Source organism: Equus asinus, chromosome X (genome assembly GCF_041296235.1).
Source record: "Equus asinus isolate D_3611 breed Donkey chromosome X, EquAss-T2T_v2, whole genome shotgun sequence".
NCBI lineage: Eukaryota > Metazoa > Chordata > Mammalia > Perissodactyla > Equidae > Equus > Equus asinus.
The window spans coordinates 45,845,534-45,862,545 of record NC_091820.1 but is presented as its reverse complement, the minus strand read 5'-3'; the positions used below and the strand labels follow the sequence as shown (position 1 = coordinate 45,862,545).

The 17,012-nt window shown below is 50.3% G+C and overlaps 1 long non-coding RNA gene across 2 annotated transcripts; it reads right to left on the bottom strand.

The window, feature by feature from the left end:
* Window positions 1–1,276: 1,276 nt before the first annotated feature.
* LOC123282653 (uncharacterized) lies at window positions 1,277–16,763 on the bottom strand. 2 transcript variants are annotated; one of them, XR_006522827.2, is made up of 5 exons: window positions 16,461–16,763; window positions 14,779–15,913; window positions 10,361–10,484; window positions 7,387–7,497; window positions 1,277–3,399 (listed from the first exon to the last, which is right to left on the bottom strand). It is a non-coding gene; the product is annotated as an uncharacterized lncRNA (long non-coding RNA). The 2 variants fall into 2 exon arrangements; XR_011499800.1 differs by having other exon boundaries at window positions 7,387–10,484.
* Window positions 16,764–17,012: the final 249 nt, after the last annotated feature.

Here is a 17,012-nt window from a genome sequence, read left to right as displayed (position 1 = left end):
AGCCCTGACATTCTGTGATTTTCTAATTTCCTTCAGACTCCAGGGGCCTGCAGACCCCATGCTAATGTGTATGAATAAAACATGGGCATCCTAAAGCTCTAAATAGCGCCAGTATTTGCTTTGGATTTGTTCTCACTTAACTGTGTGGTAAGCAGCGTCCAGCTGGGGCCCCACAGCCTCCTATTTGGATTGTGGCCCGGCTCCCTGAGGAGGCTGATGGGGAGGTCCCCCAACCCCAGCCAGTGACTCGGCCCGGGCCCTCCCTTGCCCTCCCCTCGAGCTGGCCCCGAGGGGGGCTTTATTCTTAGGCCTCAACTCCAAACCTACCTCGCCAGTTCCCCTCTCGTTGGTGCTCCAGGCGCTGACCCCCGCGTCGGGGACATCTCCCTGGATGTCTGCCTGCCCTGGCACCTGCCCACGTGGCATGGCAGCCTGGACCCACCCTGGGAGGCAGCCTGTCGCCCATCGCGGTGTAGCACCTCCAGGGGCTGTGTGTCCTCTGTCTCTTCCATGGGCACTCAACAGATAGAATTGTTTTTCTTATTTTTAAGTTTTTTTAAAAATTATTTTTTGGGGCAATTTTAGGTTTACAGCACAATTGCACAGAAACTGCTGAGAGTTCCCATGTCCCCCCTTTTCCCTCCCCCCCAGTTTCCCCTGTCATTAGCCTCTGGCATCAGTGTGATACATTTGTGACAACTGGTGAGCGATGTTGGCACGTTATTATTTACTAAAGTCCGTGGTTTACGTTAGGGTTCACTCTTGTACATTCTCTGGGTTTTGCCAAGTGTACGATGTCATGTACCCACCATTACAGTGTCACACGGAGCAATTTCACAGCCCTAAACATCCCCTGTGCTCCGCCTCGTCATCCCTCCCACCCTCCCTCCCGCCCACCCCTGGCAGCCACTGATCCTTTTTCTGTCGCCATAGTTTTGTCTTTCCCAGAATGTCATAGAGGTGGACTCATACAGTGTGCAGCCTCTTTAGACTGAGTTCTGTCACTCCTAGCAAGATGCATTTATGGTTCCTCCCTGTCTTTTTGTGACTTGAGGCCTCATTTCTTTTTATCACTGAGCAATATTTCATGGTATGGATGGGCCACTCAATAGATAGAATTTTTGACTGACGGATTGGTAGAAAACCCCAAAAGTCCAAGATGAACAGCAATCCTTCAAACACAAAGTTTGAAAGAAATCTGGATTTGAGGATGGTTCTAGGTCCTGGCCATGGTGTGTCCAACAAAGAAAAACAGAGTTGAACTTAGAGTCTTAGCTATCAGGTAAATTACTTTTATTATAGAAAGAAATAGGATTCAATGAACAATTTTCCTACAACATTTTAGGCATGCATTCACACTACAGATTTTCTATAACCGTATTAGATATTGTTCAAACAGGGCCACTCTGGAGAGTGAAAGAGGGATGCTATTAATACTTATGCTTAGACAACAGGTGTAAGCCAGGACGATCCCAGAGAATCTATAGTCTTTCTATTTATAACTGGTATCTGTCTTCTTAAAATAGCTGAGGGAACATAGGGTATTTTTATGTTTCTCCAAAAATATTAGATGGTGTATGAGTTCAGTTTACACCAGTGGTGGTAACACATAAAATAACAAATCTCAGTTTATTTTCACTCACATAAAGTCCAAAAACATGCACTGCCGATTGGCAGGGGTGGGAGGCGGCGGGGAGCACTCTGCTCCATGCAGTCATTCATGGACCGAGGCTGAGAGAGGCTCTGCCGTCTTCCACCTGCGCCTTTCGAGGAGGATGCCCAGTCAGCCGAGCTTGCCTGGGAGTGAGGGGCTTCCCAGAGTGCACACGTTCAGTGCTGAAACTGGGACAGTTTCTGGCAAACTGGGACAGTTGGTCACCTATTTCCAAGGTGGCCCTGAAGACTGACATCCAACTGGTCAGGAAGGGAAGAGAGAGAGAGTGGAGAATGGCATTGCAGGCTTTTACGAGCCAGGCCGCTCATCACTTCTGCCTACTTTCTGTTGGCCAGAACAAAGTCACATGGCCACACCTAGCTGCAAGGGGGATTGGGAAATGTAGTCTAGCTGTGTGCCCAAAAGGAAAGGGGAATAGGTTTGGTGGTGAGCTGACTGTCTCTGTCATGGAGGGAAAATTAATAATGTCTTGTGTTACTACTGGGCCCTCAGACTGGGATCAACTTCTTTCTTAGCTGGCATATGTCTGGGAGGCCCTGGTGGCTCCCTCCCTTTTGTAAATCTAAGTCTCATTTGCCTAGCAGTCAACAGTGCCAACTCTGAGTGTCCCCTGGCTCAGGCCTCTGTCAATGAGCAGTCTGGAACACTCTAGCTTTCTGGGGAGGTTGGGGGCCCAGTATTGTGGAGGTTACACTGGGAGCCACAGAAATCTACTAAAAGGGACTCAGGTTGCAAGCAGAGAGTGCCACATTGGAGGGTCTGGTTGTGCTGCAAACTGGAAGCTTGTGGTCTGTGACGGCACTACGATACGTTCCGGCACCCATGTTGAATATGTAACAATATAATTAGTCTTCAACATGACTGCTTTTTCCAGGCCAAAGCCGTCAGTGCGTCATTTGGTGCAAACTGAGCATTTCCATGGCAGTTAGTGCTCTTTAGAGTCCTTGGCTCTCATAGCCAAGAAATCCTGAAAGTGGGTTAGGGCTATTAGCCCCAGGCTGGGGGAAGCTTCTGTCTGCAGGGTGATGCCACATGTTTGACTTCTGCAAGCTCTGTCCTCCCCTGGGTACCCTTGATGTAGCCAGAGACCGGGTCTGAGAGACTGTTTTCAGATGCCCGACTCGACTTCAGACGCGGGGCGTTCCTGCACTCCCGGGTGAGGGCGAGTCTGTGCTGGAAGCAAGAGAAGGAAACGATGCTAATTTCACTCCCTTCCCTGCCTGGACACCTCCTGTGGGAGGTAAGGCTGAGGAGCAAATGTGAACAGGCGTCAACTGGACCACCCAGGGCGACCCCAGCTAGAGGGACCTCGGTCTCTGCAACCACCACCCAAGGAACCAAGGGCTCTCTTTTCAGAGTGTGGGCTTGGAACCCAGGCCTCTCCTTTCTTAACTCTCTCTGTGGGGTCAGAGACTCAGTTGGCCACTGGATTAGTTTCTTGTTGCTGCTGTAACAAATTATCACAAACTTGGTGCTTCAATCCATTATCGTAAACTTGGTGGCTCACAGTTCTGGAGGCCAGAAGTCCCAAATCAGTATCCCTATGCCGAAATCAAGGTGCCAGCAGGGCCGCTCCCTCTGAAGGCTCCAGAGGAGTCTGTTCGGTGCCTCTTCCAGCTCCTGGTGGCTGTGGCCTTCCTTGGCTTGTGGCTGCATCAGTCCAATCACTGCCTCTGTGATCACGTGACCTTCTCCTTTCCTCTGTCGTCTCCCTCTGCCTCCCTCTTATAAGGACATGAAACCGAGAACAAAGAAATTAAAAAATCTCCCCTGGAGCAAAACACCTTGAGATCAGCTTTGCTCTGCAGCTGTGCACATTTGGCACGAGCAACTGTTGTCCGAAACTACCCAGGTCTTTCCATCCCTCCTTAGTATATGAGTGAGCTGCCTTTCCCAGGAATTCAAGGTCCGGAAGTCAAAATTCAGCCTCACAAGGCCAAATGCAGGCTGCTGGGAAGGTGCCAACCAGCAAGGCCACAGGCTCCGCCTCCCCTACCTAAAACCCAAATAAAAACCCCTACCTTTTTCTCTTCAAGGAGGTGGATCTGAGTTTTAGCTCCCATCTCCTCGTCTGGCTGCCTTTCGATAATAAAAGCCCCTTTCCTTGCCACAAGCCTGGTGCTCCCGTTTTTTCGTGGCCCGCTCTTGTATGACCGGTAAACAAACTTGTGTTGATGTTCCGTAACAGACACTTGTGATGGCATTTCAGGTCCATCTGAGTAACCCAGGATAATCTCTCCACCTCAAGAGCCTTAATTGAATCACATCTGCAAAGTTCTTTTTGGCCATTTAAGGTAACATTCCAGGGATTAGGACATTGACATCTTTTTTGGAGGGGAGGGGCGTTATTCAGCCTCCCACAGCCTCTGTGGCACAAAATACTTCAAACAGTGTGAGACCATTTCTGGTGACACATGGTGGTAGCAGGGGATGGGAAGGAGACCACCTGCTCTGTGCCAGATGCTCCTGATCTCATTTAAGTCTCCCAGAGCCCTCTGAGTGGGTATTATAAGTTCTGGTTGGCAATGTGAGACTCAGAGAGGTTAGGTGACTGACTTAATAACACAATGGCTAAGAGATGAAGCAGGACTTAAACAGGGCTGTCTGACTCTGGAACCCGTGTTCTTTCCAGAAACAGGAAGTTCTGTGAGGGCTAGACTCAGGTGGAATGCAGATGACCAAGCACATTGATCTTGTCCTCCAGGTAGGAGAAGCTGCCCTTTTTGCCTGTGTGATATTGTGATTTATAATAAGAAATAGATATTTGGTCTCTGTGCCTGGGTTTCTGGCAGAGCTCCTGAAACCGTTGGAATTTCCTAAGTGTTGAGAGTCACAAAGGTGTCTTTTGTTATGTTAATAAAGTGACTTTTGTTTCTTTCTTTCTTTTTTTTTTTTTTTGGTGAGGAAGATTCACCTTGAGCTGACATCCATGGCCAATCTTCTTCTTTTTTCTTTTTTCTTTCATGTGGGCCACTGCCACAGCATGGCCACTAAGAGATGAGTGGTGTAGGTCCAAAGGAACCCAGGCTGTGGAAGTAGATCACACTGAATCTAACCATTAGGCCACCAGAGCTGGCCCAACGAGGTGACTTTTAGACTGCACCTAAGGACAAGGGCTGGTTGCCACGGGAGCCAACCATGTGATTGAAGGGTTGGAACTTTCAGTCCCACCCCCTGACCCTGGGAGAGGGGATGGGGGCTGGAGGCTGAATCAATCACCAGTGGCCAATGATTTAGTCAGTCATGCCTATGTAATGAAACCTCCATAAACACCCAAAAGGATAGAGTTTGAAGAGCTTCTGGGTTGCTGAACTCATGGAGATTCAAGGAGAGTGGCACCCTGAGAGGGTGTGGATGCTCTGCGCCCTTTCCCCACACCTTGACCTGTGCATCTCTTCCATCTGGCTGTTCCTGAGTTATGTCCTTTTATAAGAAACTGGTGATCTAGTGAGTAAAATGTTTCCCTGAGTTCTGTGAGCTACTCTAGCAAATTAATCAAACCCAAGGAGGGGGTCGTGGGAACCTCTAATCTGTAGCAGGTCAGTCAGAAGCACAGGGAACAACCTGGGCTTGTGACTGGCATCTGAAGCAGGGGTTGGGGGTGGGGGCAGTCTTGTAGGACTGAGCCTTAACCTGCAGGATCTGACGCTATCTCTGGGTAGATCGTGTCAGAATCAAGTTGAATTCTTGGACACCTGCTGGTGTCTGGAGCATTGCATGAATGTATGGGAACCCCGTTCCACAAGTTGGAAATTGTGTCCAGAAACCCAGAAGAGCCTGTCTCTGGAATAACCCCTTGATTTTGGGCTGACATGGCCTGACTCCAGGCTCCTGAGTGTAGATGCAGCCGACCCAGACCCTGGAGAGGCCCCAGGACCTCTTTTCACTAATGTTGTCTCTTGGTTTTCACAAATGCCTCTCTAGACACCTATCACCTCGTTTCCGGCTTTTCCCTTTGTCTCCTCCAGCCTGTATCAAATCATTGCCTCTTTTCATCCCTAGTGTTCTAGAAAGTTCCTTCTCTCTTTACCGCTGGGTGTTTGGTAACTTCTTTGTCTACAGGAAAATCAGTAAAAGGCCACAACACCCAATATAAACAAGTGAGTAGATGTGTGTGTAGGGATAGGCTTCTTCACACGAGGAGACACATTTTTGAATCTTATGTACTAGGCTGGTGCTTCAGATGTGAGGCTAATAGGAGTGAAGGATGAAGAGTTTAACTTTCTGGGACCCCTCTGGCCTTCTTTAGACCAAACCAATTCTTCCTGGGTTTTTTTTTCTTAAGCCAGTGAATAAATAAATCTAAGCCATCTACCACTCCTCTTTTTTGATGAGAGCTGGGGATGGAGAGGCAAGCTAATTTGCATTTTAGCATCTGTGGCCTTATTGCCAAATAGATTAGCAGTTGCTAGAACACATCGGTAATTAAGAGCTATGTGTACACAACCACACACGGAGGCACACATGCACACATCCGTATACTTTGGCTGACTAGAAGATCCTGTCCAGCAGAGATTGTCAAGTTGGAAAAGCTGCACGTTGCAGGCTCCTCACACCCTGTTTTGGACTGGAAAGGCTAGGTTAGGCTGCAACAGCAGATCAACCCTCAGCAGCTCAGTGGCCAAGCACAATAGCTGATCTGTTGCTTCTGTAAAGTCTGACACATGTTGCCAGGGCCCTTCGCTTTCCAGCAAATCAAGGATCCAGCCTCCCTTCATTTGAGGATGCCACCATTTTAACACAAGGCCTGCATGTTTGCCACTTCAAGGATAGTGAGAGGTTGGAGACAGCACACTGGTTCTTAAATGCTTCGACTCACGTTTCATCGGACAGAGCCAGTCAGATGGCTCTCCCTAACTGCAAGGGGCCTGGGAAGTGTGGTGTTCTCATGTGCTCAGATAAAAGAGGAGGACTGAACGTAGGTATAATCAATTCTCATTTTTCACAGTAGGTATGTTCTATAAAGTCTCTGTGAACACTGAATGAGCGAATACAAAACCATTGCTCCTAGTGGAAATACAAAGTCAGGTTCCTGTGAGCCTTTGCTCTCATTTTCTCAACTAATCAATACATAACCTCGTTTTACGTGTATGTCTGTTTAAAAACACCTTAGTTAATATATATTGTTGGTTCATTGAACTCATGGCCAACAGTGCTGTAACTCATGCCCTAATGAGTTACATGTATCTATCTGACACGTGTCATTCCCTAGTGAGTTACATGTACCTACCTAACATCCGTATTTTCTCCATAAGGCATCCAGCCTTCTCGCACTTAGGAACACTAACCATCACCTCAGCACTATGCTTGGGGACCATTTTAAAACAACAAAATCACCACCAAAAAAGCACAAAACCGTGAAAAATGTAGCACTAAGTAGACTGCAGAAAGGACACTTGTTTAGAGTATGAGAGCTGAAACAAGAAGGTGAGCATCACGTCATTTGACTTCAGCTGGGAACGGCACGTCTTGCCCCTCTGTGTATGTCCATGAACGACCACACAACCATGATGAGTTTTGATTTTGGAGTTCCGGATAGATTTTAGTGAGTATGCAAATTTGCAAATATGGAATCAGCAAATGATCAGGATCGACTGTATATGTGTTATCTACTGCTGAAGAACCAACCATCTCAACACTTAGTGGCTTAAAACAACATCTGTTTTGCCCAGGGATCTGCAGTTGGGTAGGGCTCAGCAGAGTCAGCTTACCTCTGCTCCATTTGGTATCGACTGGGTTGCCTTGAAGGTTGAGAGTTGAAATCGTGCAAGGCTCACTCACTCCTGGCCTGGGAAGGCCCAAATGGCTGGAGGCTGGAACGGCTGGAGAGGAAGGATGGGAGACACAGCAGTCACTGGTGCCTAATAATCCTAAAATCCTCCTGTGAAGGCTTTGTACCCTGGAGGTGAAGAAGATTCCTCTCTTCAGCTCTGCGTTTTCTCCTAAAGGAGCGCCTTTGTCCATTTTTCTCCCTGACTCATGGCTCTGCCCTCTAGTTCCTTCTTTTTTTTCTTTTTTGAATCATCTTCTTTGCCATATCTATGTGGGCACTGGGGAAATCCCTTCTTTAGGGGCTACAGAACTTTCTTAACCTGCATCCTACTCATAGTGGGAGCCCAAGGATTGTTTTATCTCCATAGTTGGCTCAAGAAAATTTTTTTGGTCCAGGTTCAAGGTTTCCTTGTCAATATAATTCCCTTAAAAAATGTGATAGGCTGCTGATGTATTTGCTTCTAGTCACTTTACAAAATCCAAAATTTTTTCAAGATAGAGTTTTCATATCTGCTGTATTTCTTTGCTTTCTCACCCCTATACTTTGCTGTCTACATTTAACAGAAGCCACCATAAGGCATCTGGGAATTTGTGGGAAGGCCACACCCTCAGTCTGATCTTTACCTTAAGTCATTTTGCCCTCAAAGGTTTTCTCATTCCCATCTCTTATTATTTGCAAGTGAAAATTTGACTGAATATTTTGTCACTGCATGACATGGATCACTGCCTTACCAACCTCTGAGATCAATTTCTTCACTTCCTGCTGCCTGACCTCATAGTTCAGGTTTTTATTTCAGCAAAACCCCGTTTCTGGTACCAATTTCTATATTAGTCAGGATAGGATAGATAGTCCTATCCTGCGGCAGAAACAAATTCACCCCCAGATCTCAGTGGCTTGAGCAAACCGAGGTTGATATGTCACTCATGCAAAGTCCAGGGTCCGTTGGGCACTCCTGAGGGCAGCTCTCAGCCATGTAGCCGGTCTGGGATCCCAGATGCTTCTATCTTACCACCTCGATATACGGCCTCTGTGCTTGCTGCTGAAAGTGGCAGGAAGATTGCACAAGATGTTTTTAATGACAACGCCTAGGAGGAGTCATTTACATGATTTCCACTTACATCCTATTGGCTAGAACCCCATCACGTGACCTCAGGCTGGGAAATGTAGTGTTTCTGTGACTCCACAAAGAAGCAAATGAAACAGGATTTGGCCAACTTACGGGGTTCTTTCTTTCACGCTCCTTTTTCAGAGCTCTCCATTCTTGTGGATCTGTCCCTGTCAAGTATCTAATGCTCCCTCACTTGTCCTCTATGTCACATTCCCCACCAGATTTCATTTGTACCAAGGAATATAAATGAGCAGCAATAGACTAAGACATGAGCCCTCTTAGAGATAGTTGCACGTTAAAGCAAAATTTTAGCTTTTGGCTAGAGAGTTAATGCTGTGATGTGGGAATCCAAGGCATGAATCAGCAGGGGAGATATTCTGAGGTTTCTGAAATGACAGACCAGGCGGGTCCTCTGTGCCATCTTATGCCATTTTTTATTTAATTAATTTTAGAGGTAACATTGGTCTATAACCATCTTACGCCATTTTGCCACTGCCTGGGGAACATTAGTGTGAGACATTTTGGAGTCGAGAGACATCAGGCTAACAGTATGAGTGGCCATGTTATTAGATACAACCAGACCATTAAAGCACGATTTTCATCTGGCTGTCTAGAGGTATTGATGGGAAGTGGGGAGAAATTATTGTCTACTCCAACTGATTTGGAATCAGCTTTCAAATATTCCATCTGTCATCCCTCCCTCCCCCCAACAGAATGAAAGAGGCTTAATCCAGAGTGAGTCTGTAATGGGCCTTTAGAGGGAATTGGAAGGGTTTTCTCTGAAGTTCTGGGAAGACTGAGGCCTCTGTTTCTCACTGTCAGACTCTGGCTCACCCATGGCTGTCTTCACTCCTCCTGATGCGGGATCGGTGAGCCGAGGAGTCGAAAGAAAGATTTCTTAGACTCTCAAGATCTGGCAGTAGTGCTCTTTTATTTAGAGAATAGTGTGGAATAGCATGGGGACAGGACCCATGGGCAGGCAGAGCTCCTGCTGCTGCCCCCGCTGGCATGGGGACAGGTCCCATGGGCAGGCAGAGCTAGTGTGTGGGGACAAGACCCACAGGCAGTCAGAGCTCCTGCTGCTGCCCCCGCTGGCATGGGGACAGGTCCCATGGGCAGGCAGAGCTAGTGTGTGGGGACAAGACCCACGGGCAGTCAGAGCTCCTGCTGCTGCCCTGAGTTGAGGGTTAGGGCTAATTTTATAAGGCATGGGTACGTGACTTATTTTTACTGGAAAAAAAAGAAAAAGAAAAAGATGATGTAAAAAGTCATTAAATGATTTCAGTGCAGATGGGGTCTGGTTATTGTGCGGTCATATAACTTTAGATACGAATCTGGCCATATAGATCGGCATGCAGGTGAGGATGCCCCGGGCTTCTCTCCCTGGGGCAGTCCTAATTCATACCATAAAAAAAGTCCACTGGGTCGTATAGTTTGGCATGTAGGCCAGGTCACCTTGGGCTTCTCTAGCTGGGGCAGCCTTAATCCACATCACTCCTGGCTCCAGCCCGAGGAGAAGGAACAAAGAGCTCCTTAGGAACACCTCTTTAATCAGCTGCAGCCATACCCCAACACGGACTCCAGCCCTGCGGTGCCTTTACCCTGTGGCCGCCTAGTTAGGCTGAAACTACATTTCCCAGAATTCCCTTCTCTGCAGCTTCCACGTTAGGGTTGGCTGCAGGAGAAATTTGCAAAGAGATTTGGAAAGTGGAGGTGAGGCAGCAGCTACTTTTATACTCCACAACCAGGTGTGAGCCAGGCACTCTCGCAGCTCAAGTCTGTTGATACTGATCTGCTGGCTCACCTTTTTGGCCCTGAGGAGCAGCCAGGCCCATAGCTGCTTCGGCTTTTGCTGAATCTTCTCCTTTGGCTTCTCCAGATCCTGGGGCAGGTGCCCGTGCCGTCGTGGCTGAGGGCGCCGGCTTTTCCTGCAGGTGACCCATACCATGGAGGTTAGAGGCGGTGAAATATGGGTTCTAGCTGCCATGGTGGGTTCCAGTTTGTCTTTGCACTTCCCCACACCAGCCTCCAAGATGCCCCCAGCCGTGAATCCCACCTCCTGGTATTTATCCCCTTGAGTCATCCCCTCCACATTGTACCAGGTTAGTGTGTGTGACCACTGTGAATATGGCAGAAGCAACGGGATGTCACTTATGAATTAGGTTATAAAAGACACTGTGCTTTCCGTCTTGCTCTCTCTTTCCTTCTCTCTCTTTTTCTCTGAGATCACTCGAGCTGGGGAAAGCCAGCTGCCACATCAGGAGCCCTGTGGAGAGGTTCACATGGGGAGAAACTGAGGCCTTTGGCCAGCAGCCAGCAAGGCACTTGAGGCCTCCCGTCAACAGACAGACACATGAGCGAGCCACGTCAGAAGCAGATGCTCCAGCCCCATTCCAGCTTTCAGATGACCACAGCCTCCAGCTGACACCTTACCTGCACCCCCATGACAGACTCTCAGCCAGAACCACTCAGCTAAGCCACTCCCAGATTTCTGACCCTCACAAACTGCAAGACAGTAAATGTTTGTTGTTTCAAGTTATGGTATTTTGACGTAATTTGTTACACAGCAATAGATAACCACTACAATGTCCATCTTTTCATCCCAACTGCTGGCTCTGCTGCCTTCAGACCCACCAGTAGATGCAGGTCAACGGTCTTACATGGGTAACTTAACCAGCTCCCACAATTATGTCAGGCCCAATCCCACAATAAATCCCTCATTCTGTATTACTCAGAGTGGTTCTGCTTCCTTGATCAAACCCTTCCTGATACCACAAGGAACTAAGAGGGAAGATTCCCCAGTACTTTCATCACTGGTTTCCCCTACAGTGGAGGTTCTCAACTTCTGATCAGAACCACCCAGAGAGCTTTAAAAAAACCAACAATGCCTGGGTCCTGTGCCCAGAAATTCTGATTTCATTGGTCTGGAGAGCACCCTGGGCATCAAGATCTCTTAAAGCTCCCAGATGCTTTTAACATGCAGGCGAGGTTGAGAGCCACTGAGCTAGTCTGGCTGACTCCACCTGTCCTGTGCTGGGTCATGGGCACCCAATAGAGGCACCCATGGTAACTTTTAATTGGGGACTCCTGACACCTAGAAGTTGGGGCCACAGGGAATCTTCTCACGGATGGTGGTAGCTGCAGCAAGACTGAGTTCCCAGGGCAACAGAGCAACGTGGCAATGGCTTCCAGGGTCCAGTTATAGTTCTTTAACTCTATCATCACCACAGTTAATGCTGTGAGAATTACCCAATAGCCTCTTGGTTACATTTCTTTCTGCTTAGATCAGGGAACCTTCCAGAACTGTTCCAATGCTGAGAGTCTGGATCTGGGAACTAAATTTCACATTAACTCCCCAAATGACTTAAGGGTATCCAGCCCCTCTGTGGGCCTCAGTTTCCTCATCTGTCAAGGGAAGGGCTGTGTCAGATGAGCTCCGGACCCTTTGTCTTGGGTTGGGCTGCCAGGAAACAGTCCCTGAGATGGAGATTTGTATGCAGATGGTTTCGGGGGCGGGGGTGCCTTTAGGGTCAACATCTGTGAGAGAGCGAGCGAAGCCAGAGTGGGCAGAGACGGTACTGAACTGTGAAGCAGTCACAACAGAGGCTTCTCCTGATCCCCCGGGAGCCTTGGAACTGCTGCGGCCCTTCAGAGTTGTCCCAAATTAGGGGGACGAAACTGAGCCTTTGTACCCTCAACTGGTCAGTCATTGAATGCAGTCTGCCCCCAGGGAAGGGAGTGTGTTTTGGGGTGAGGCAGTTCTCTTGGGCTGAGGGCAATTCCTGGAGAGGGACTTGGTTGAGCACTGCCAGCAGCTGACACCCTGGCAGCTGGAGGAATGAGCCCTTCGGTCTTGAAGGGGGAGTCGGGGCTGGGATCTGAACAATGCACCCCACCAAGCACTGTACCCTTCCTGTTCAAAGATTTCATGATCATAGCCCCAGCCCTAGGGTGATCTGTGGAGAAAGGGGTGGATTTCTTACTCTCTTTGGCTGGGCATGACATCAGATACCCCAGGAGAGTAGCTGGAAGGTTCTAGGAGACCACAAGCTTGAATAAAGCACAACTCTCCTTAAAACCTCTCTCATGCTCTGCTTTGGCAGCCTGGGATTTGCAGGTTTGGATCCTGAACATGGACCTACACACCACTCGTCAAGCCATGCTGTGGTAGCATCCCACATATAAAATAGAGGAAGATTGGCACAGACGTTAGCTCAGGGCCAATCTTCCTTGCCAAAAAAAAGCCCCCCCAAACCAAAAACCTCCCTCACCATTAACAGAGGGAGAGCCAGAGGGAGGTATAAAGTCAACTTGCTCCAAATAAGCGAGGCCCCTGGGGGAAAAATTAAAAGCCGCTCTTGGAGGAAGGAGTGGCTTCCAGAAGGAAAGTCTCCCAGGTGCAACGCTCAACTCCCCACTCCCTGGAGCACGGAAGATAACAGAGCTGCGAGGGACTGTGGTCGCCATGGTAATGGCCTCTTGATTCCAACTGAATGAAGCTGCTGGCTGGCCTGTCAATCACCCAGCGGCTGCACTTTCAGTGGGAACCCGTCTCAGCGCCGGGCAGAGGCGGGGAGGAGAGACCACCTCGTGTCCACACAGTGGGCTTGTGGCAGCGTTGACGCTCAGGCGTGTGTCTTCGAATACATGATTCTTTTTAAGGGCATCTGTGCACAGGCTTGTGGCCATAAGCCTGGAAAATGAGTCCATCTGCGTATGTTGGTGGTGGGGGTGGGTCTGCATGCTGGACCCACCACCCGTGAAGCTCGGGCAGAGCAGATTACTCCATGGAAGAGGCTTGATTTTAGGGCCGCTTCGCCCTTCTTCAAAATGTCAACGACTGCCATTGTCCACTCATCGTTACAAAGCCAGTTCGTTGAAGAAATTTTCTACTTTCTATAGCCTCATTTAAAACGCAAGTTATTATCAATAACTGATTGACCAAGAATGGTGGGCTTCCCCTCAAAATAGATGAAGAAACAGAGAGAAGCTGGACCTCGTGCCTCTAATCTAGCAGGTGTCCAACACATTTGCATGCATTTATGAATGCGGGAATAAATAAATAAACAGAGAGGTATGGTAGTGAAGGGCAGCGGGAGAGAATGGGCTGATGGGGAAGTGGACGCTTCCTGGGGTCAGCTTCAAGTCAATTCCATTCCGTTTATGGAGCAACTTCCTTATGCCAGACACTGGGCTGGGGCAGACAGAGGAATAGGGCAGACTGTAGCCCCGCTCTCTGGATCTCAGAGTCCCTCGGGGCTGGGGGCTCCATCATGGGTGTCCTTGGTGCTAGGCGAGACTGCAGTTCCTTAGTGCAGCTGGACCCCCAGACTCCCGCCTTGGCCTCCCCAGGCTGGCAGGACCTGGCTGCCGACTCGTCCCCTGTGGTGATCATGGTCTGACCCTGTTGAAGAGTTTCAGCCACACCCATCTACTAATCCTGTGTCTTAGTTTGGCTGGCCCCAGGAGCAGACCCTAGGATGAGGACATGAGTGCAGGTTGTGTATTTGGGGATGATCCCAGGAAACACCACTCCGGGACTGGGGAAGCGAGACAAGGAAGAGAGGGAAGTCAATACAGAGGGTGTTGGGGGCAGGTCCCACTGTGGGCAACTGGGCTTCCATCCCACTGGGGATGTCTGGGAGACAGGGGCACACCTCTCAGAGCTGTCCCCACTGAGGAACAAGGAAGCTGGGGGAGTTCTCTCCCAACTCCTATTTGTCCTGGCTAAGAGCTGCTCCCGGGTGACTGTACTCCTCGTGCTTCCAGCCACCTCACTCACCAGCTAGAGAAAGCCCTTCAAGGAGGGCAAGCGGAAGTGCCTGTGTTCCTTGGCAGCTGGCATGTGCTGGAATGATCCATGCTGATGGGATAAGGGTGGGGCACTGCCAGCATCTGCTAGACCCCACGTGGCTCTTCCAGGGGTGTGACCAGGGCAGCCGGTCCTCCTGGCCACAGTTTAGCAGGCCCCATGGCGACAGACTTCGGTCTTCAGACCTGAGCTGGGTCAGAGCCAGAGAGTCAGGGCTTCCGGAATGTTTGCTGACTTACTGCCTGGACAGCCCCAGCCAGCCACGGGCCACAGAACCAGGCAAGCCCAGTCTGCAGGGAGCGGAGGCCACTCACCCATCCTTAACGCAAGCCCAGACGGTGGCCTGCCAGCCCAGGGCTTTAATCCTCAAGGGACATCTGCAGGGGTCTCAGCTCCCACCCGCCACCCACCTCTTCTGTCTGCTCCTGATGCCCGGCTAGGACTCCTTCCTGGACCTTGGCAAGCGCTCCTGGCTTCTGCTCGCTCCAGCTCCAGCCCCTTCTCTCCTGAGGCCTGCTTTTCCACCGGCCTCATCACTGTTTGGGCGAAAGGCCTCTGGACCCTGTGTCTGCAGGCTCCCTGCTCTGAATTCACAGGAGACCATCCCTTCCTAGATTATAATCAGCTCCACCCGGCAATCCGCCAACACACGGATTAAGGACGGACGGAGGAGCGCGAATCAGAAGGCTTCATCTCAAGCTGCTAACTTTCCCACTCCATTCTGCTGGGGTTCCCACCCATTTCCAGACTCTCTGGATGTTGAATTCAATTCACCAGCTGCCAGAGGACTTTCTGTGACTCCAGGACTGCACTGCGCAGGAGGGGCTAAGAAGGAAGTCCAGCCGAGCCCATGACACTCGCCTGGGGGGCCACTCCAGAGCTCAGCATCGCTGTTAGTGACGCGTCTCCTTTCTTTGGCTTTTAACCTGAGATAGAGCTCAAAGAACGCTATGACCTGGGAACATACCGGCTTTCTGAACACCGGAAGATGGGCCCCAACACAGATGAGCTGGCTCAGCCTGCGGGACCTTCAACTAGTCCGAGGTGGAGCTTAGGGTCAGTGAGGAATGTCAGTAGGAGGCCTTTGTGACAGGCGCACTGTTTACCAAGGCGGGGAGGAGAGTGTACCGTCTCCACCAAAGTCGGCAGGGAATTTCGGGCTGTTGCACCACCTGCAGGCACGGGTGCATCGCCCCTCTGGTCAGCGCGTGGTTTTGATGTTGCTGCATATTACGTATATCCCCTTCGCTTTCGCAGATACCCCGGCAAGGTCTGCCTTTCCTCTTCCACCTCTACCATGTGGCTCCTGCGGGTCCTGCCACTGACGCCAAGAGAAGAGCTTTGCCCACAAACACACGGTTCGGGGAGGAATCCTCAGCCTTTGATTGTAAAATAAAAACTCCTCCAAACTCCTTGTCACAAAGATCTGGCCAGTATAGTATAAGGGCAGATAATCACAGACTATGAAGGCTCCCAGGGACTTAGAAGTCCCCTCATGCACCCTCCTTACTGTCCCACCGAGGACCAGACCAGCAAGCTCAAGACCTATGGAGAGAGAAAACACAGAAGCTGGAGGAAGCACTGTAGAGGCTGCATGAGCTAATGGAAAAAACACTTCAAGGGCTTTGTCATCGTTAAGACTGAGTTTGAATCCTGGCTCTGCCATAACCAGCTGTGTGACCTTGGAAAAGTCATGTAACATCCCTGAGCCCCATTTGCTTTATGTGTAAAATGGCAATAGTAATCTTCACTTCTCGAGAGCGCTGTGAGGGTCAGTCATATGTCAAGTTCCTAGCACAGAGATGGGCGTCTAGCAGATAGTCGTCAACATGGCAGCCGAGTGCCAGTGCTGCCTGGTGCGTCTCAGCTTTCAACGGGGAGCCGGAGTCCCGCTCAAGCGTCCCCCAGGGCCAGGAGCTGCCTCCGCTCTCCCTCTGCCCCAACCACAGTCACTAATGGTGACCAGTAGTGATCCAGAGCATGCTGGGGCCCCTAAGGTAGCACACTAATTGGTCCAGCGGAGAGAACTTGGACCACCCAGGCAGGCGGCTCAGCATGGATGGAGGCCGCCCAGGGGATATTAAACACTCACCACACAGCGGAGTGGAAATGCTGGCAGCGCGGTCCTCACAGCAGGGCCGCTGGGTGCTGCGACCACGCAGATGCAGGGCAGCTCTGAGCCTGAGTGGCTGCCACTAAGGTGGCACTGGGGGTGGAAGCCTGAGCCTGCCCTGAGCCAAGAAGTGCCACCCAGTGCGAGGCCAGGATGCCCTCTCTGGGGAGGGAGCCCCATGTGCAGTGCTTTAAAAGTGCCCTACAGTAGAGCCTGGAGGGCTCCCGCCCGCCAAACGGCTGAGGGCTCTTCCTGCTCCTGCTGGAGCTTGTCCTTAGTGACTCTGGCTCCCCTTGCCAGGACTACTTATCCTTACTGGCTGATCTGAAGGCGGCTTGGGGCCTCTGATGACACTGGCTGATGACTCAGCTGAACAAGGCCTGGAAGCGCTAATTGAGCAGCCTGGTCAGGGACAGCTGGGGCTGTCGTCCGCCGTCTGAGGATCTATGGTTTGAGCGCTGTTCTGAGCTGCATGGTGTCCACCCGCCCCCCTCCACGCCCCCTCCCCCCACCACTAGTTCATACATTGAA